The sequence below is a fragment of the Strix aluco genome, chromosome 8, assembly GCF_031877795.1.
Source record: "Strix aluco isolate bStrAlu1 chromosome 8, bStrAlu1.hap1, whole genome shotgun sequence".
Lineage (NCBI taxonomy): Eukaryota > Metazoa > Chordata > Aves > Strigiformes > Strigidae > Strix > Strix aluco.
The window spans coordinates 29,873,497-29,891,101 of NC_133938.1; positions in this window are offsets into that span (position 1 = coordinate 29,873,497).

A 17,605-nucleotide genomic window follows, 5' to 3' on the forward strand; every position below is an offset into this window, starting at 1 on the left:
CATGGGCACCCAGCCGGCATGCAGGGCCCTCCTCCTGGAACCCGGGCACCTGTAGGGCACCTCACAGCCACGGATGCGTGTTGTCTCCCACCCCAGCTCTCCCACTTCTCCCAGAGCACGTGCTGCGCAAGCCCGCACTCGGCAGCCTGGCTCGCACCGCTGCCTTTCCTGTTGCCGCTTCCCTGGATCCCCTTGGTACCGAAACGACACACGCTACAGGAACAATAAACTTTATTGGCCTTTATGGTCGTCAGTGGGGGTGTCCTCACCCCAGGAGCCTTCGGTGGGCTGAGGCATGTCCTGCTGCACCGGCCAGCTGTTGCCCTGCAGAGAATTCCCTGTTAGCTGGATGCAAATGCTACAGCTGCAATCGTTATCTACCCACGTCCTAACACCTGCCCCTCTCCCTGGTGTGGTGCTTGCCCTGGCACCAGCCTTGGACGTCCTAAGGCCTGAGGAAGCCAACGGGTCATGGGCAGGTGCTGGCCACTGCCAGCTTATAGGGGCATGGGGAGTAACCACCGCACCCCTCACCGGGACGTGGGCACCCACTGGGAACGTCACGGGGACATGGCCCCCTGCCAGGATGTGGGCCCCTCCTCCTGGGACATGGGCACCCCTGGCGCACCTCACGGCCACGGATGCCTGTTGTCTCCAGCCTCAGGTCCCACCCCGCATGGACAGCAGCACTCACTTGCACCGCTGCCTTTTATCTTGCCAGTCCGCTGGGCGCACGCTCTAGCTGGGGTTGCGCAGGGATCTAGACTTGGGTTCTTGTGCCACCGTCTCGTAGTACCGGTGCCGGATCTCTTTCAGGAGGAGGCGGCGGACAAGGCTCCGGCACCTGAGCATCTGGGTGATGTTGGCCTCCATCTGGCAGAGCAACCTCTTTTTGCAGATGGTGTCCTTTCCCCTGCAGACTGTCCCCATGGAAGATGAGGCCTTCTGTCGCCTTCCCTGGAAATGACAAGGCCGGGGGCACAATGAAGCGGGTGGGGGCTTGGGGGGCCATGGAGTGTCCTGCTGGGCTTGTCTTCCTCTGGAAGGACTCCAGCCTCGCAGGACTGCTCCGGGCAGCACGTTGGGCTGAGGAAACCTCCGGCAGGCCCTGGGACGTGCTGGGGGCTCCCGGAGGGCTTCAGCCCTGTGGCTTGGCATGTCCCTGGGCAAGAGGCAGAGGACCTCTCGGGGCCTGCTTGGGGCCCATGCTGGGTTTGGCTTTTACACTGCAAGCCTTCTTGGCCCCAGCTGTTGTTCCCTGCTCCCACAAGCCAGTCCCTTCCTGTGAGACTGATCTCAATTATTCACCTGTTGCTGGAGTCTCCCCCCATTTCTCCAGAAGTAAAGTGCAATACAAGCGATGCAGAGCAGACACACGGTTATCCAGGCAATCCTTTTTGCACCAGTGCGTGGTTGCTTCGGGTCCTGGGGGCCAACATGCGTCTTGAACCTGAGCCAGCTGAGGGGGCTGCGAAGGCCAGTGCTGCCGGGCCATTTGGCGTCCATGCTCTCGGTGTCAGGGGACGCTTGCTTCGGGTCCTGGGGGACGACGTCTGTCCTGAACCTGTCCCAGCTGCAGGGTCTGCGAAGGCCAATGCTGCTGGTCCATATGGAGGCAATCCTTCTTGCGGCCATGCAGAGCTTCTGGCGTCCCTCAGAAAGGAGTTCTATCTCGACTGTGAACCATCTGGTTTTGATGGAGAAGGCGCTGGCACCAGGGAACAGAGACACCATGCAGAGAGCCATGGTGAGGCAGAGAAGTGGGCTGAGCCTCATCGTGGTCTCTGCCGAGGGAAAAAATATCGATGCACGAGAAAATATCGATGCATGAGCTGGCTGGGGCTGTCACCCTGACCAGAGTTCAGGCAGCGACAACCTGGACTGAGTGGCCGCCTCGTGTGTCTGTGCTTTTAAGGGTTGCCGATGTGACAAGTCACGAGCTGATGTCACACAAGGCTCTGTGATGTCACACAAGGCTCTGTGATGTCACAGTGCCTTTCCCTGCCCGGCCGGCGGGCGATGAAGGCCGAGGTGGAGCTGGGGAGGACCTGCATGGGCGCATTTTGAGGCCTGGTGCTCCTGCTGCTGTGCCGCTGGCAGACACCGAGCCCAGCAGTGGAGCGGGACTGTGTCCCACATGGTTTGGGCTGTGCCCTGAACTTGCCAGCAAGAAAGAGCTGTGCCCAGAGCTCCATCCAAGCTGTGTTCAGCGCTGTGCCCCAGGTGGGCAGCTGTGACACGCTTGCGCTCCAAATCCTCTTGGGGGAAAGTGGCAGCCCATGTTAGGGGGAAAGCCATAAATGCACCCCCTTTGACCAAAATCTTAAGTTGTGAGAAGGAGGAATGTGATTAGAATTATTCACGGGGGAACATGACCCACAGTGTCCTGGGTATGAGCAAGTGCTGCCACCTCACTGTGACCTGGGCATCTCCCTGTGATCCTCAGCAGAATACGGTACCCTGCCGGGACGTGGGCTGCTCCTCTTGGGACATTGCAGTCGCCATGTACCTCACAGCCGTGACCCTGGGGGGGTGGCCGTGAAGGCCAGTGTTGGATGCCTGTGCTCTGTGCCATTAGGGAATCGTACCGGTCCCTGTGAACTGTGCCCCTGTCTCCGAACTCTTAGTGTGCCACCTTGTGTGGCGGCATGTGGCCATTAGTGTGGGCAAGCTTGTCATGTACCCGGTTTTCTCTGAAGGGGTCCTGCGTGCCTGGGAACTTAGGTGGGATTTAGACCAGGGCTGCTGCTGCTGGATGGCAGGCCCGTGATCCCTGGTGGTTGGTGCTGCCTTCATCATTGGCTGCTTCCTCTGAGGCCTGAGTGAGTCCTATAGGTGTCCTTTGATCTCAAGTTATGTTTAATTTGTTAAAACGATGTAATTTGCACAGAGTCTCCAATACTAGTTTTGTAAAAGGACCCAATCTGCAGAGGGTTCAGGTTAAAAAGAAGTTTGGATTGTAACAACTTTTTGTGTTGTTGTTCTAGTGAGGATCCCCAACAAATCTCCCTGTCCCCATAGTGCTGGGTGACAGAATTAATTGTTATAGTAGGCAGGATCCTTGAGTCAGAATGACATCTGATTCCCATGATAAATGGTATCTACTGCAAAAGGGTCTTATGGGAAAGGGATGGCAAGATTGTAAGTGGGATATCCTCCCCAGTATTTACCCATCACAGTTGCAAAACTGATGTCCTTGGGTGCATTCTTATCCAAGGCCCGTTACAGCAATTATGTCCTTGGGTGCATTCTTGTCTGAGGCGCCTTGCAGCAATTAGCACCAACTGCTTGCAGGCATCAGCTAGCAGGCATCAATTTCTCCCTTTTCTTGAGACTTTGGACTCATAAATCCAACGCCTCAATACTTAATACCCATACCTTATTTTCATGTAGATTGGCTACAACAACTACAACACTGAATCATAATGCAAGTTAAGATACAGATGCAGACCACTACTATTATTATTACAAAGAGATTGTTAACCATACCCAATTCGGTAGCCATGAGGTAAGTTTGTGCCACAGTTCTTCAAAGCCCTAGGACGTATCGTCTTTGGTGACCTGATGCAGGACCTTTTTCTGTTCCCAAATTTCTGCCAAATCTGTGGAAATTCTACTATTCTGATCTACATATATGCAACAACTTGTGTTAATCACGGTGCAGACACCCCCTCGTGAGGCCAATAGTAAGTCAAGGGCCATACGATTTTGTGATATTACCTGAGATCAACTGGGCACTTCAATTGGTAATGCTTGTCTTCTATTTGGACTTCTTGTTGAGTGGTCATCTTAGCACTGCCCCACTGAAAGTCTGCACTCATTGTAATCTGTCCATAGCTCTGGCCTCGAGTAATGGTAACATTATCACATAAGGGGGTATCGTCAGGCATTGGAATCCCCATGTACTTTGGTGTTCCTCGAGGGTGTTCCGGTAAACGTGTACAGACCCAACAATCACTTCTGTGCAGTATCCGAGTAATTTGTTGTGTTAAAATTAAATGGAGGTTCTGATTCCATTTTGATTCTGGCCAGACTTGATCCATGGCTATCGTAATTGTCACAGACCAAACATAAAACTCCATCATGATCTTCTTAATTTCAGTTTAAGAGGAGACTGCTGCTCCCCTACCCATGGGGTGGGAGCTTTCTTGATTCTTGAATAATGAATTCAAGGGCCTTTGCCCCAAACCTTGACTGCCGTATAGGTAGTTAACAAAACTTGGAATGGTCCTTTCCACTTTTCTGTCAGAGGTTCAGTGTTCCATGACTTGATGTAGACCCAATCTCCAGGCTGGAAAGGATGTGCTGGTGTGTCAAGTTCCAAAGGTCTATTTGTCGCAACATACTTCTGGAGCTTCTGTAAGGTATTCCCTAAAGATATCAAATAAGTTTTAAAATTTAGTTCTGCCATGATATGAGAGTGGCACATGGCACGTGAGGAGCCTGGCACGGTTGTCCAGAGAATAGCTCATATGGACTCAGATTACCCTTTCCATGGGGCTGGATTCTAATTCTCAGCAACACTAAGGGTAGGGCCTGTACCCAAGTCATAGATGTTTCCTGACAAACTTTCCCAAGCTGCTGTTTGAGAGTATAATTCATTCGCTCCTCTTCACCACTGGACTGTGGTTTATAAAGAGTGTGGTAATCCCAAGTTACAGACAAAGCTTTGCTCAGCTGTTTCACAATTCCAGCAATAAAGCGAGGCCCTTGATCTGATGACATCCCCAAAGGTGTACCAAATCGCGGGATAATTTCTTTTAGCATAGCTTTAATTATCTTGTTTGCTTTGTTGGTGCGACAGGGGAAAGCCTCGGACCACCCAGTAAAGGTATCGACTAAAGCCTAAACACATCTATACCCCGCTTTTCTAGGTAGTTCAGTAAAATCTGTTTGCCAGTAATCTCCAGAAGAATTTCTTGCTTTGGTAACCCTGAATACTAGTTTATTGCTAGCGTTCAGGTTATTTCTAATACAAATTTTACACTTCTCTGTAAAGGACTGAACAATCTCTGTCACAGCTCTGTTCAGAACCATTTTTGAAAGTGTTTCACCAAATTCTCTGTTCCCCAGTGTACTTTTATTATGTTATTTCCTAGCAATTTCTCTCATCAAAGAGGGTGGGATAATTACCTGTCTGGTGGGCAAAATGGCCCACCCATTTCCCTGCTCCTTGGCCTGTCATTGAGTTATTAACTTACCATCCTTTTTATCATACTTGGGTGGTGTGTCTGGCAAAATTATTTCTTTTTCAGGTACCAGGGCTAGGATGCCTTTTTCTGCAGCCTCCTTTGCAGCATAGTAATTCTTTGCTGAACATAGTAATTCTTGGTAAGTTTCCACAGAACAGACAGGGCAAGCAGGATTATTAAACAATATTCAGAAATCATTATAAATTGCTATAAGTTGCTATAAGTAAATAAGTTGCAAAGTAGGTGATCATTTCCTTGCATCAATTCCCCCCTCTTCTTTTTCCTAAGCAAATTCTTTTGGTGTATCAAAGCAGGTATCTTTGATACTGATCTTACCTAGAATTATGGACATATTCTGTGTTAATGGATAGTCCCATGTACTTATGATCCCTCCCCATAGTTTGAACATGTTCATAATTAATGTCTATCCTTTTGTTGGATTTGGAGCCTCAGGGGTCTAGTCGATTTTGTTCATTGCTGTTTCGGGGCTCCTTTAACTTGAGTGTGATGTATCCACGATGATTGTTCTTTAATCTTGATGGCTGTATGTGAAGTTAGTAGCACCTGAAAGGGACCTTCCCATCTTGGTTCCAGAGGTGAATCTGGAAAAGATCTTATATATACATAATCACCAGGTTCAATGTTGTGTATAGGCCTGTCCAGATCTCGAGCCCTGGTCCCTAGGACCGATTTCTCTATTTCTTGCAGCTGCTTTTGAAGACTTATAATATAATCTGTTAGTATTTCATCTTCAACCTGGGTTGATGTTCCTGCTGTATCATATATGGTCTCCTATATACTATTTCAAAAGGACTTAATATCTCCTTAGTTCTGGGTTTAGTTCTGATCCTTAGAAGGGCTAAGGGCAATGCTTGGGGCCAGGATAAGCCAGCTTCCTGGCCTAGTTTTACTATTTGTGATTTAATTAAATGATTCATTTTTTCTACTTGACCACTTGCTTGTGGATTATATGGGGTATGTAACTGCTAATTTATTCCTAAAATTTTACTGCTGGATAATTTTTGCCACAAAATGTGATTCCTGATCTGATGACATTGTTGCTGGAACTTCAAACCTTGGTATTATTTCTCAAAACAATACCTTAGTTACCTCTCTGGCTTTATTAGTTCGACAAGGGCATGCTTCTTCTGGCCACCCAGAAAAGTTATCTGTCAGGACCAAAAGGTACTGAAACCCCCCTTTTCTTGGGAGTTCCGAAAAATCAATCTGCCATTGTTGTCCTGGGTAATTTCCTTTCCCTATCCACCCGGGTTGGGTCTTCAGTCCTGTTTTAGGATTATTTTGTAAACAGATTTCACATTGCTGTGTCACCTGCTTGATGGTGGTATATAGATTTTGGGCAACTATACGTTGATTTAGATACTTATATAAGGCCTCTACCCGCGCCGCCCCCCATGGGATTTTCTATGTTCTGTTATCACTATAGCATCATAATAATGCAGATGGTACTGTTATTTTACCTTGAGGAGTCTTTGCCCACCTGTCTTCTCCTTTGCTTCCCCCTAGATCTTCAATAAGTTTTTGATCCTCCCTAGAATATTGAGGCTTACAATCAATTTGTATTTTACCGTCTCAAACCAAAGACTGCACTTCTACTTCACCTTCCTCAGCCACTTTTTTGCCTCACGATCTGTTACAGTGTTGCCAAGTTCATGGGTGGAACTTCCTTTTTGGTGAACCTTACAATGCATGATAGCCACCTTTTCAGGTAGTTGCACTGCTTCCAGGAGTCTGAGGATTTCTTTGGCATGCTTTGTATGTTTTCCCTGTGCAGACAAGTGTCCTCTTTCTTTCCACACTGTCCCATGAGCATGGACTACTCCGAAAGCGTATTTAGAGTCCATCCATATATTAATTTTCATACCCTTGGCCATTTCCAGTGCCTGAGTTAAAGCTATTATTTCTGCCTTTTGTGCCGAGGTATTTGGAGGAAGGGCTTTAGACTCTATTGCCTGATCTTCGGTGGTTATCGCATATCCTGCCTTGCGGATACCTTGTCAGACAAAACTTCTCCCATCTGTATACCAGGATTCATCAGCTTCCTCTGATGGCTCCTCTTTGAGGTCTGGCTGGCTGGAATAGACTGCTTCAATTGTTTCCAGGCAGTCGTGTGTCACTGGTTCTCCTGTGGTTCCACTAAGAAAAGAAGCTGGGTTGACAATATTAGTAACTTCTATTTTTATATCATCCTGTTCCACGAGGAGGGCTTGGTGTTTCAGGTACCTTTGGGGTGAAAGCCAGTGTCCTCCTTTCATGTTTAGTACTGCAGACACCATGTGGGATGCTAGTACTGTGATTTTCTGGCCCAGTGTGAATTTTCGTGCTTCCTGGATATTTAGAACTACTGCTGCTACCGCCCTCAGGCAACTAGGCCATCCTTTGCTTACTTCATCAAGTTGTTTAGAGAAGTATGCTACTGCCCTTCTATCTAGTCCTAAATTTTGAGCTAGGACCCCGAGGGCTATTCCCTGTTTCTCGTGGGAGAATAACCAGGAAGGCTTAGTGGTGTCTGGTAAACCCAAAGCAGGGGCATCTATCACCTTCTTTTTTTAGCTGATGGAATGCTCTGTCCGCCTCTCCATTCCAAGTGAGGGTTTTCGGATTTGATTTCAATAGTTTGTAAAGGGGTTTTACCATAAGTCCATAGTTATATATCCACAGGCGACACCATCCGGTCACTCCTAGGAACGTGCAGAGCTCTTTAGCTGTCTGTGGTCGAGGGGTCTGACAGATGGCCTCCTTCCTTGCAGTTCTAGGGTCCGTTGACCAGCCGTGACCTCATATCTAAGGTAAGTTACTTGCTGCTGAGCTGCCTGGGCTTTCTGTGGAGAGACTTGATAACTATTAAGTCCTAACAAATTTAATAAACTAATAGTCCACATTATGCACATTTTTTCAGTCTCTGTGGCTATTAATAAATCATCTACATACTGCAGAACTTTCCCAATTCCATGCGGTTGCTCCCATTGCTCCAGGTCTTTAGCTAGTTGGTTTCCAAAAAGAGTGGGGCTATTTTTAAATCCCTGGGGTAGCACAGTCCATGTTAATTGCATCTTCCTTCTGGATTCCGGGTTTTCTCATTCAAATGCAAACAATACCTGACTTTCAGGGCTCAAAGGCAAGCAAAAGAAGGCATCTTTTAGGTCCAGTATGGTAAACCAAGCGAATTCAGGTACTAATCTAATTAATAGTGTATATGGGGGTTTGCTACAACAGGATGCAGATCTCCTCCTCTCTTATTGCTATATACTCTCTATGCTATGTCCAACAAGGTCTCCAAATTCCTAGTCTCTGGCGGTTTCAGCTTCTGCAACTTCTTTTGAATGTCACGTGCTGATTACCCTATAAATAATGACACTAACTGTTGTATTCCCACCTCTGATCCCGGATCTAAGGGTGTGTGTCGCCTCATGGTATCCCACAGCTTCTCCAGGAATTCCGATGGAGTATCTTTAGGTCCCTCTCGAACAGTGTATAGGGCCGAAGAGTTAATTGCTTTTGGTATAGCCCGTTCCAATGCCCCTTACCATCCAATCTCTATATGCATTTAGCAACCTCATATGGGCTCCTCTGTTGGGGTCCCAGCATGGGTCCTGTAAGGGGAAGTGATCTTTTATATCTTCTCCTGTACTTTTGAGGTGATCAGTAGCCAGATCCTGGGCTGGTTTTAATATTAATTTTTCTTCCGTTTCTGTCATGTGATCCAATAATAATTGTATATCACTCCAATCCGGATCATGTTGTTTTATTAGAAACTGAAAATGCTTGGTCACCCCAACAGAGTCACTTCCATACCCCTTTGCTACACTTTTCCAAGTTGCAAGATCAAAGGAAGTGAATGGGAGTTTTATTCTGACAGGGCCCCCATCTGGCCCTACGGCCTCTCTCAGAGGAGCCAGCACCACCGCTCGTTTCTCCGTCTCCGAGTGTGAGAGGATATGGGGCTATGAGGCAGGGAGCCTGGCTCCTCCGAACTTTCACTCTCCTCCTGTCGGCTTCCTACCGGTGGTTTATAGTACTCTGGTAAATCCTTTATTTCGGCCCCTTTCTCTTTCCCCAGTTCTGTGCATCTCTGTCCTATACTGCATGATGAACAACATCTTTTCAACTTCTCTTTCCCTTCCTTCTTATTTTCTTTTTCCAGTGCCAGCACTAGTGGATATCATGGGGGTGCCAGGCCACAGTCTAGTTGATATTCAGGATGGCCTCGAAGGGTGAAAAACATGCCTGCATAGGAGACTTCATCCCACTTCCCTCCTTAAAAACAGCATCAGTTGTAGCAGGGTGTTATAATTCAAGGACCCATTAAGGGGCCATTTTCCCCCTCATCCAATTTATATAGGGGCTACCACTGATTGCAATATGTTGTGCCTGGAGGTCCCCCTATCTTCTTCCAGTGTTTTAAAACACAGCCTAGGGGACTCTTTTGACTATTCCCCCACTCTGGCCGCTTCCCATCTTGTCTACTTTACCTTAAAACGCTACTTGATAAGCTGACACTATCCCCCTCAGGCAGATGGTACAAAGGTGCACTCTCCCCACAGAGTATGCACCTAAATTCAAGACAACAATTAACACAGAATTACTGCTTCCCGCTAGAGGAGCTATTTCACCTATGACACTTCAAACACTGAGCACGAACAAACAGGCAGCACCGATGACCCAGCGGTCGGGCACTAGGGCGCTCTGCACTACGGAATGCTAACTGGTCCTGCACTACCCCCCCAGTGGTACAGAGTCTGCCCTGTGCTTCGTTCCTCTCCGGCTGCTTCCCTCTGGGATAACGGAACTGTGGATCAGAGAACTCTGCACTCACTTTGCAGCTGGGCTGCGTCTCACACGTGCTAAACAATCACACAACATAAAATGACAAATACTACAAACATCAAAACACCAATTACAACAATTGCTAAATCATAAAAGTCATAAATTAAAGCCAAGAGCATAAATCATATACCATGAGCCGTTTGCCGTTTATCGTTTACCACAAATCCACACCTGATCAATATCGACTAAGTTATTATAAACGGTACCAGATTTTACATTTGATGGTAGCAATGGCAATGCCACTCCACTCACACAACTCACACCACTCCCGTGCCCCCGTACTAGGAGTACCCAAGTCGACCTAGGGTTCCAATGTGGTCAGAGTGTCGAAACCACCCTGCCACTCACGGGCGCACTACCACTTGGAGACTCAAACCCCAACCCCAGGGACGAGCACAAAAGGCTCTTTACCTCCCGTAGAACGTCTCTTCACGACTTACAGGTCTCCCCTTTCTCCAACATACCTGATCGGCCAATAGATGGTCCTTGACTGCCCCTGCTGAGATGGGGAGAGCGAGGGAGGTTCTCCGAGAAAGAAGCCTCGGGGCGCACCTAGAACATCCCCTCTCAGCCTTTCCTGCAGCCGGACAGAGAGGGTCCCATCTGGGGTGCCAAACAGATCTGCGGAAACAGACTCTACAACTCAGAGAGAGTTATAAGGTGGGTGTTTACTCCGGTGCCAGGGTGCAAGGAGATTTCTCCACAAAGCTTGCACACCAACAGCACATTTTACCAAAAACTTATAGAGCGTGGCTATTATTAAGCAATATTCAGAAATCATTCTAAGTTGCTATAAGTTGCTATAAGTAAATAAGTTGCAAAGTAGGTGATCATTTCCTTGTATCAGAACCCCCGAACCACCGTCTGTACAACCCCCTGGATGGGAGCCAAGCTTACTGAACTTCAGGTTAAATATTCACGTAAACAGGGTGAAACTGAAACTGAGTATTTGTGGAGAGTTTCTTTAACGGGGGGGGGGGGGGGGGGGAGGGGGGATTGAATTCTGTTGAGTGATGACGACGAGGCGGGAGGTTTCTGGGATCCTGGAGTGTTTTTAAGTGACGGACCAGCGGGTAACCAGTCGATAACATCTCGAGTGGCTTACTGGTCTGGGGGGGTGGACCCTAAGGAGAGGGGGGAACCTGCTACCATTAAGGTGAAGGGACTGTCGGAGCTGGCGGAGGGAGGACAAAAGGCGGCTGGCATTCAGGCGGTGGGTGAGAGGGGGCGGTGCGGAATCCCACTTGCTGTGCTGGAGGATCCCAGCCCCCTTAGAGCTCTTACTAGAGGGCTCCCGGCTGCCTTAAAGATCCACGTCCAGCCCCTCAGAGAAAGGGTGCAAAGAGCTATTGAATGCGACCAGCGAAACCCCCCCAACCCTCGTGTGCGTGTGTTAACGTGGGCAGAAGTGTGACAGGATCTGGTTACTTATGGGTGAGAAATGGGCTGGACTGACCTGGGTGGGGGCGAAGACAGAAGCCGGAGGGTTTGGCAAGTCAGTCGGAAACTCCCCCGTGAGCAGCCTCCTCGTAGAGAGTTTAAACCGCCCCGGGATAAGTCAGGTCGATTTTACGATTCAGGAAGGAATCCTCTTTAGCGGAAGGCCTTGGCACTGGGGTTACCCCGGGCAATATTACATGGGCAATCTACTGGTAACATCTTGAAGCTGGTGCAGTTGCTGGAGGGCAGAACTCGAGAACAAAGGACAAATACTAGGGTTTGATGTTTTGGCAGGGAAACAGTGGTGTTTACCAGATGGCAGTGTGGAGTTTTGGAGTTAGGGGGACAGAAGTTACCTGCATCTCTCAATATCCACTGCCAACTTGTGAAGAATATGGTGGTGATTCGTGTTAAAAATATAGTGACTTTGATGTGAGGAGCAGGTATGCTGCGGGTACTTTGCAAGGTATGTAAGTTAAAGGGGATTTACCGTGGTTTTGTTGTTAAAATGGTTCGGAGTTCTTTTTCTGTAAACACAGACTCCTATGGACTGCTATTGCGCAATGGAAAAGTACCAGAGGGCCCCCTGTCAGAAGCCGCCAGCAACACCAGAGAGACCCGGGAAAGTTCGAGAGGCTCTGCTGTGCATGTGCGGACTGGGGAAGGTTCAGAAGCTCTATTGCGCTTGCGCAGCCAGGAGGTGGAAACTTTTTGGGGAGAATTAAGCCCATTTTGTGAATATGCATGAGGGTAGACTATAAGGGGGGTGGCACAGCTCCACCTAGTGTGCGTCGGTGCGGAGCGGAAACCTCCCCCCGGCTCCCTGGCGTACCGAGCCTTTTTTTTGCTTGTTTTTATTTCGATAAATTTATAAAACTATTTTCTGGTTCTGCCTCTGCATTTATAACAAACTGCTGCCAAACAGGGTATTTTTGAGGTGATTAATGATACTGAAACAGATGATAAATCGTACACATTCCCCTTAGAATTCTCCGGTGTGGCCAGTCCGCAAACCAAACCAAAGGTGGCAGTTAACAGCCGATGATGGGCGGCTGAATGCCCATCCAGGCCTTTGCCAGCTGCAGGGCCGGGCTGGGCGTGGCCTGCAAGAGCCGCCCGCCAGCTCTGGGACAGGCTCTTTGTGGTGCCTTTGTGGGAAGCAAACAGAGATGGGGCTTTGCTCTTGCATGTCTTGTTCAGGGATAGCGGCACTCGCCGACAGTTGCTCACTATGCACTGGCTCAAAAGCTCGCTAAAACCGCGCCCAGAGAAGGGGTTAAGAGCTCTGGACACAGCGCCCCCCCCCTCTCCTGTGGGAGTAGGGCAGTGAGAAACTGCGAGAAAGCCCTATGTGCAGTTAGATCATTATTGCCACACACGACAGTGAGAAAAGGAAACACCCAAATCAATTTAATAGGTACCAGGAACTACTTTCCTGCTGGGGTGGTCCAGGAGTGGGCACACAAGGAATACAGGGGGTTTGCACACCCCATACTACCCTCAGGCTAATGGGCAATGTCGACGTGCTTGGGAAGCCTTAGGGAAAGGTGGAAAAACTCACCATATTAGTGCCCAATAGATCATTACTAATTTTTAACTTGATGCCTGGGTTCTGATCCGAGGCCTAGTTCTGTTTTTTTTTGTTAGGATCTTGGAGGAACAGATGACTTCGACACCCTGATTGGCAATGGTGATCCATATGGACAATCAAGACTTGGAGGACAACACGGTGGCAAATGAATCCTGGGAAATGTGATTGAACTTGATGCTATTGTGTTAATGCCCCTTTAGGTCAACAAATGAAGAAAGTGGCAAGAGACTTGAGGTGATTGTTGCTATATTAAGTATTAATTAGTTAATTGGATATGTTTGAATCTTCCTTGTTGGAACGGTTAATCAGCTTCCTTCAATTTTGATTGTAATACGTTGTATGACTGGAGGGGGTTTTTTTAAGATTTGATTGTATAATCATCTAGGAATGACAATCCACAACGAGTATAGAGGCTCACTGGGACCGCACTGCCTTTTAACCTTAGAGATAAGAGGTGACTGCACCACTGCTTCAAGGAAACCAGCTGAATCATGACTGTAGTCACGGGGTGGATTGTGTGGCAGGTGCAGCCGCCCAATGAAAACAGAGCTTCTTGGCTGCTGAGGGGTAGCAGCTCCTGACTGTCTTTGTTCTCAGGGCTTCGCGGTAGTTGGGGCCTTTGGCCAATGGGAGCTGCGGTTGACTACAGGTCAGATTCGGCCTGGGTATAAATGGAGTCCCCTGGGGGAGCCATTTGGAGCTTGTCCCCTGGAGCTGCACGCTGCCGTCGAGGACTCTTCACTTGGGTCAGGACGCTGCCCAAGGAAACGCCTCGAGGTGCCTTGGGTCAGGACGCTGCCCTGAGCAGGTCCTCGAGGTTGAGAGCCCTCACTTGTCAGGTGAGCGATACAGTGTTTTGGGTTGCTGTTAAACCCCAGAGGGTGGTGCTTTGTTCTGTGTCTTGGGTTGCTTAAACCCTAAGGAGTTGTGCTTTGTTCTGCTTTTTGGGTTGCCGTTAAACCCTAGGAAGTTGTTCTGTTCTCATCTCACAGACATTCGAACCTGTACTTTACGGAGAGCTAGTTAATTGTGTCAATTATAAATTTTTAATTTTTTGGTGGTTGGTTGTTTATTCGAGAGCTTCTGGAACACCTCGACAGCCAGGAGAGCCTGGCACCAGAAGCTGAAAAGGGAGACCAGAGATGGGGCAGTGTATGAGACAGTAGGAAAATGTCTCATATTTTGTGAGACACATGCATACATTTCGTTGATTGGGAGCGTGCTAGAAAACAAAGATGGTAGGGGGCTCTTAGGCAGGAGTTTGCCGTGTTTCCCAGCCAGCGCTGCTGCGTGCGGGTGCTCTTAACCGTTGTGAATGAGGAGTGTGATTAGCCTAGAATTATTTGCAGAGGGCTATGACCCACGGGACCCTGGGCACGCAGCGGCCACTGCCAACTCACGGGGACATGGGCACCCACCAGGCACCTCACGGGGACGTGGGCACCCCGTGAACCAGAACCAGCTGAGGAGTTTGCGAAGGCCAGTGCTGCCAGGCCGTTTGGCGTCCATGCTCTGAGCAACAGAGGATGCTTGCTTTGGGTCCTGGGGGACGACATCTGTCCTGAACCAGAACCAGCTGAGGAGGCTGCGATGGCCAGTGCTGCCGGGCCGTTTGGCATCCATGCTCTCGGCGACAGGGGACGCTTGCTTCGGGTCCTGGGGGACGACGTCTGTCCTGAACCAGAACCAGCTGAGGAGTTTGCAAAGGCCAGTGCTGCCGGGCCGTTTGGCGTCCATGCTCTCGGCGACAGGGGACGCTTGCTTCGGGTCCTGGGGGACGACGTCTGTCCTGAACCAGAACCAGCTGAGGAGTTTGCGAAGGCCAGTGCTGCCTGGCCGTTTGGCATCCATGCTCTCGGCGACAGGGCTCGCTAGCTTCGGGTCCTGGGGGACGACATCTGTCCTGAACCTGGCCCAGCTGCCGTGTCTGCGAAGGCCAATGCTGCTGGTCAGTACGGAGGCAGTCCTTCTGGCGGCCATGCAGAGCTTCTGGCGCACCTCAGAAAGGAGTTCCATGTGGACTGTGAACCAGCTGGTGTTGATGGAAAGGCCGCTGGCACCGGGGAACAGAGACACCATGCAGAGAGCCATGGTGAGGCAGAGAAGTGGGCTGAGCCTCATCGTGGTCTCTGCCGAGGGAAAAAATATCGATGCACGAGAAAATATCGATGCACGAGCTGGCTGGGGCTGTCACCCTGACCAGAGTTCAGGCAGCGACAACCTGGACTGAGTGGCCGCCTCGTGTGTCCGTGCTTTTAAGGGTTGCCGATGTGACAAGTCACGGGCTGATGTCACACAAGGCTCTGTGATGTCACACAAGGCTCTGTGATGCCACAGTGCCTTTCCCTGCCCGGCCGGCGGGCGATGAAGGCCGAGGTGGAGCTGGGGAGGACCTGCATGGGCGCATTCTGAGGCCTGGTGCTCCTGCTGCTGTGCCGCTGGCAGACACCGAGCCCAGCAGTGGAGCGGGACTGTGTCCCACATGGTTTGGGCTGTGAAGTGCTAAGGCTTGGACAACAGGCCCAAGCCAGAGTTGACCTATAGATGAATCCTGTATATTTTATAACTGATAACCATTGTGCTGTTATAACAACCGCTTATGCTGATGTAAAAAGCGCTAAAGTGTTAAAGTATTGAAGCCTGAACAACAGGCCCCAAGGCAAAGCTGCTAACTTAATACGTCATCATTAACAAAGTATGTAAGCTCACTAGTGAAAGATGCAGCTTAGAATATAATCAGTAGTGAGGATGAAATGCTGAGAGAATGTATCCAACTTCCCTTGTTTAGCCTTGTTCAAGGCTGAGAACCCACGTATTTGGCCTTGTTAGAAACTCCCTTGATCTCCCCGCCTCGAGCCCTGGCCATGCTTTGGGTGGAATCCAACAGGAGAATGAAACCAGAAATTTTCCGCTCAACACAAAGGTGCCAGCTATTCTGGCTTGTCGATCTCTAGTGTATAAGGCTGGACCCACTCACAGCGACTTTGGAAGCCTCACCTACGGGTGGAGGCACCGCGTAGGACTTCCCACTTGCCGGGACAGGCTCTCCAAATCCTCGCTGCAACCGGGGCTGCCCAGCGTCTGCGGGTCTGGATGTTGGTAACATATGCAAGTGGTGATGGATCTTTCTTAATCACTGTTCTCCCTGTCATGTAGTAATGTTTTGATGCATTACCCTGTATTTTCCTATTTGTTGCTCTGGGTGCATTATTCTGCCTTTTCTTACTGCATGTTTTCTGTATTACTCTGTTACATTACTTGGTTATCACTAGTAAAATACGCCTACTCTTTTCACTCTGGTGCCTGAGTTTCATTGGTATCCTTAATCAGCAAAAGAGGCTGTGCCCTGAACTTGTCAGCGAGAAGGAGCTGTGCCCAGAGCTCCATCCAAGCTGTGTTCAGCGCTGTGCCCCAGGTGGGCAGCTGTGACACGCTTGCGCTCCAAATCCTCTTGGGGGAAAGTGGCAGCCCATGTTAGGGGGAAAGCCACAAATGCACCCCCTTTGACCAAAATCTTAAGTTGTGAGAAGGAGGAATGTGATTAATCTAGAATTATTCACGGGGGAACATGACCCACAGTGTCCTGGGTATGAGCAAGTGCTGCCACCTCACTGTGACCTGGGCATCTCCCTGTGATCCTCAGCAGAATACGGTACCCTGCCGGGACGTGGGCTGCTCCTCTTGGGACATTGCAGTCGCCATGTACCTCACAGCCGTGACCCTGGGGGGGTGGCCGTGAAGGCCAGTGTTGGATGCCTGTGCTCTGTGCCATTAGGGAATCGTACCGGTCCCTGTGAACTGTGCCCCTGTCTCCGAACTCTTAGTGTGCCACCTTGTGTGGCGGCATGTGGCCATTAGTGTGGGCAAGCTTGTCATGTACCCGGTTTTCTCTGAAGGGGTCCTGTGTGCCTGGGAACTTAGGTGGGATTTAGACCAGGGCTGCTGCTACTGGATGACAGGCCCGTGATCCCTGGTGGTTGGTGTTGGCTTCATCATTGGCTGCTTCCTCTGAGGCCTGAGTGAGTCCTATAGGTGTCCTTTGATCTCAAGTTATGTTTAATTTGTTAAAACGACCTGAGGAGTGTGATTAGCCTAGAATTATTTGCGGAGGGCCGTGACCCACGGGGCCCTGGGCACGCAGCGGCCACTGCCACCTCACGGGGACATGGGCACCCACCAGGCACCTCACGGGGACGTGGGCCCCCCCGGGAACCCCGCCGGGACACGGGCACGCTGCCGGCATGCAGGGCCCTCCTCCTGGAAGCCGGGCACCCGTAGGGCACCTCACAGCCACGGATGCGTGTTCTCTCCCACCCCAGCTCTCCCACTTCTCCCGGAGCGCGTGCTGCGCAAGCCCGCACTCGGCAGCCTGGCTCGCACCGCTGCCTTTCCTGTTGCCGCTTCCCTGGATCCCCTCGGTACCGAAACGACACGCGCTACAGGAACAATAAACTTTATTGGCCTTTATTGTCGCCAGTGGGGGTGCCCTCACCCCAGGAGCCTTTGGTGGGCTGAGGCATGTCCTGCTGCACCA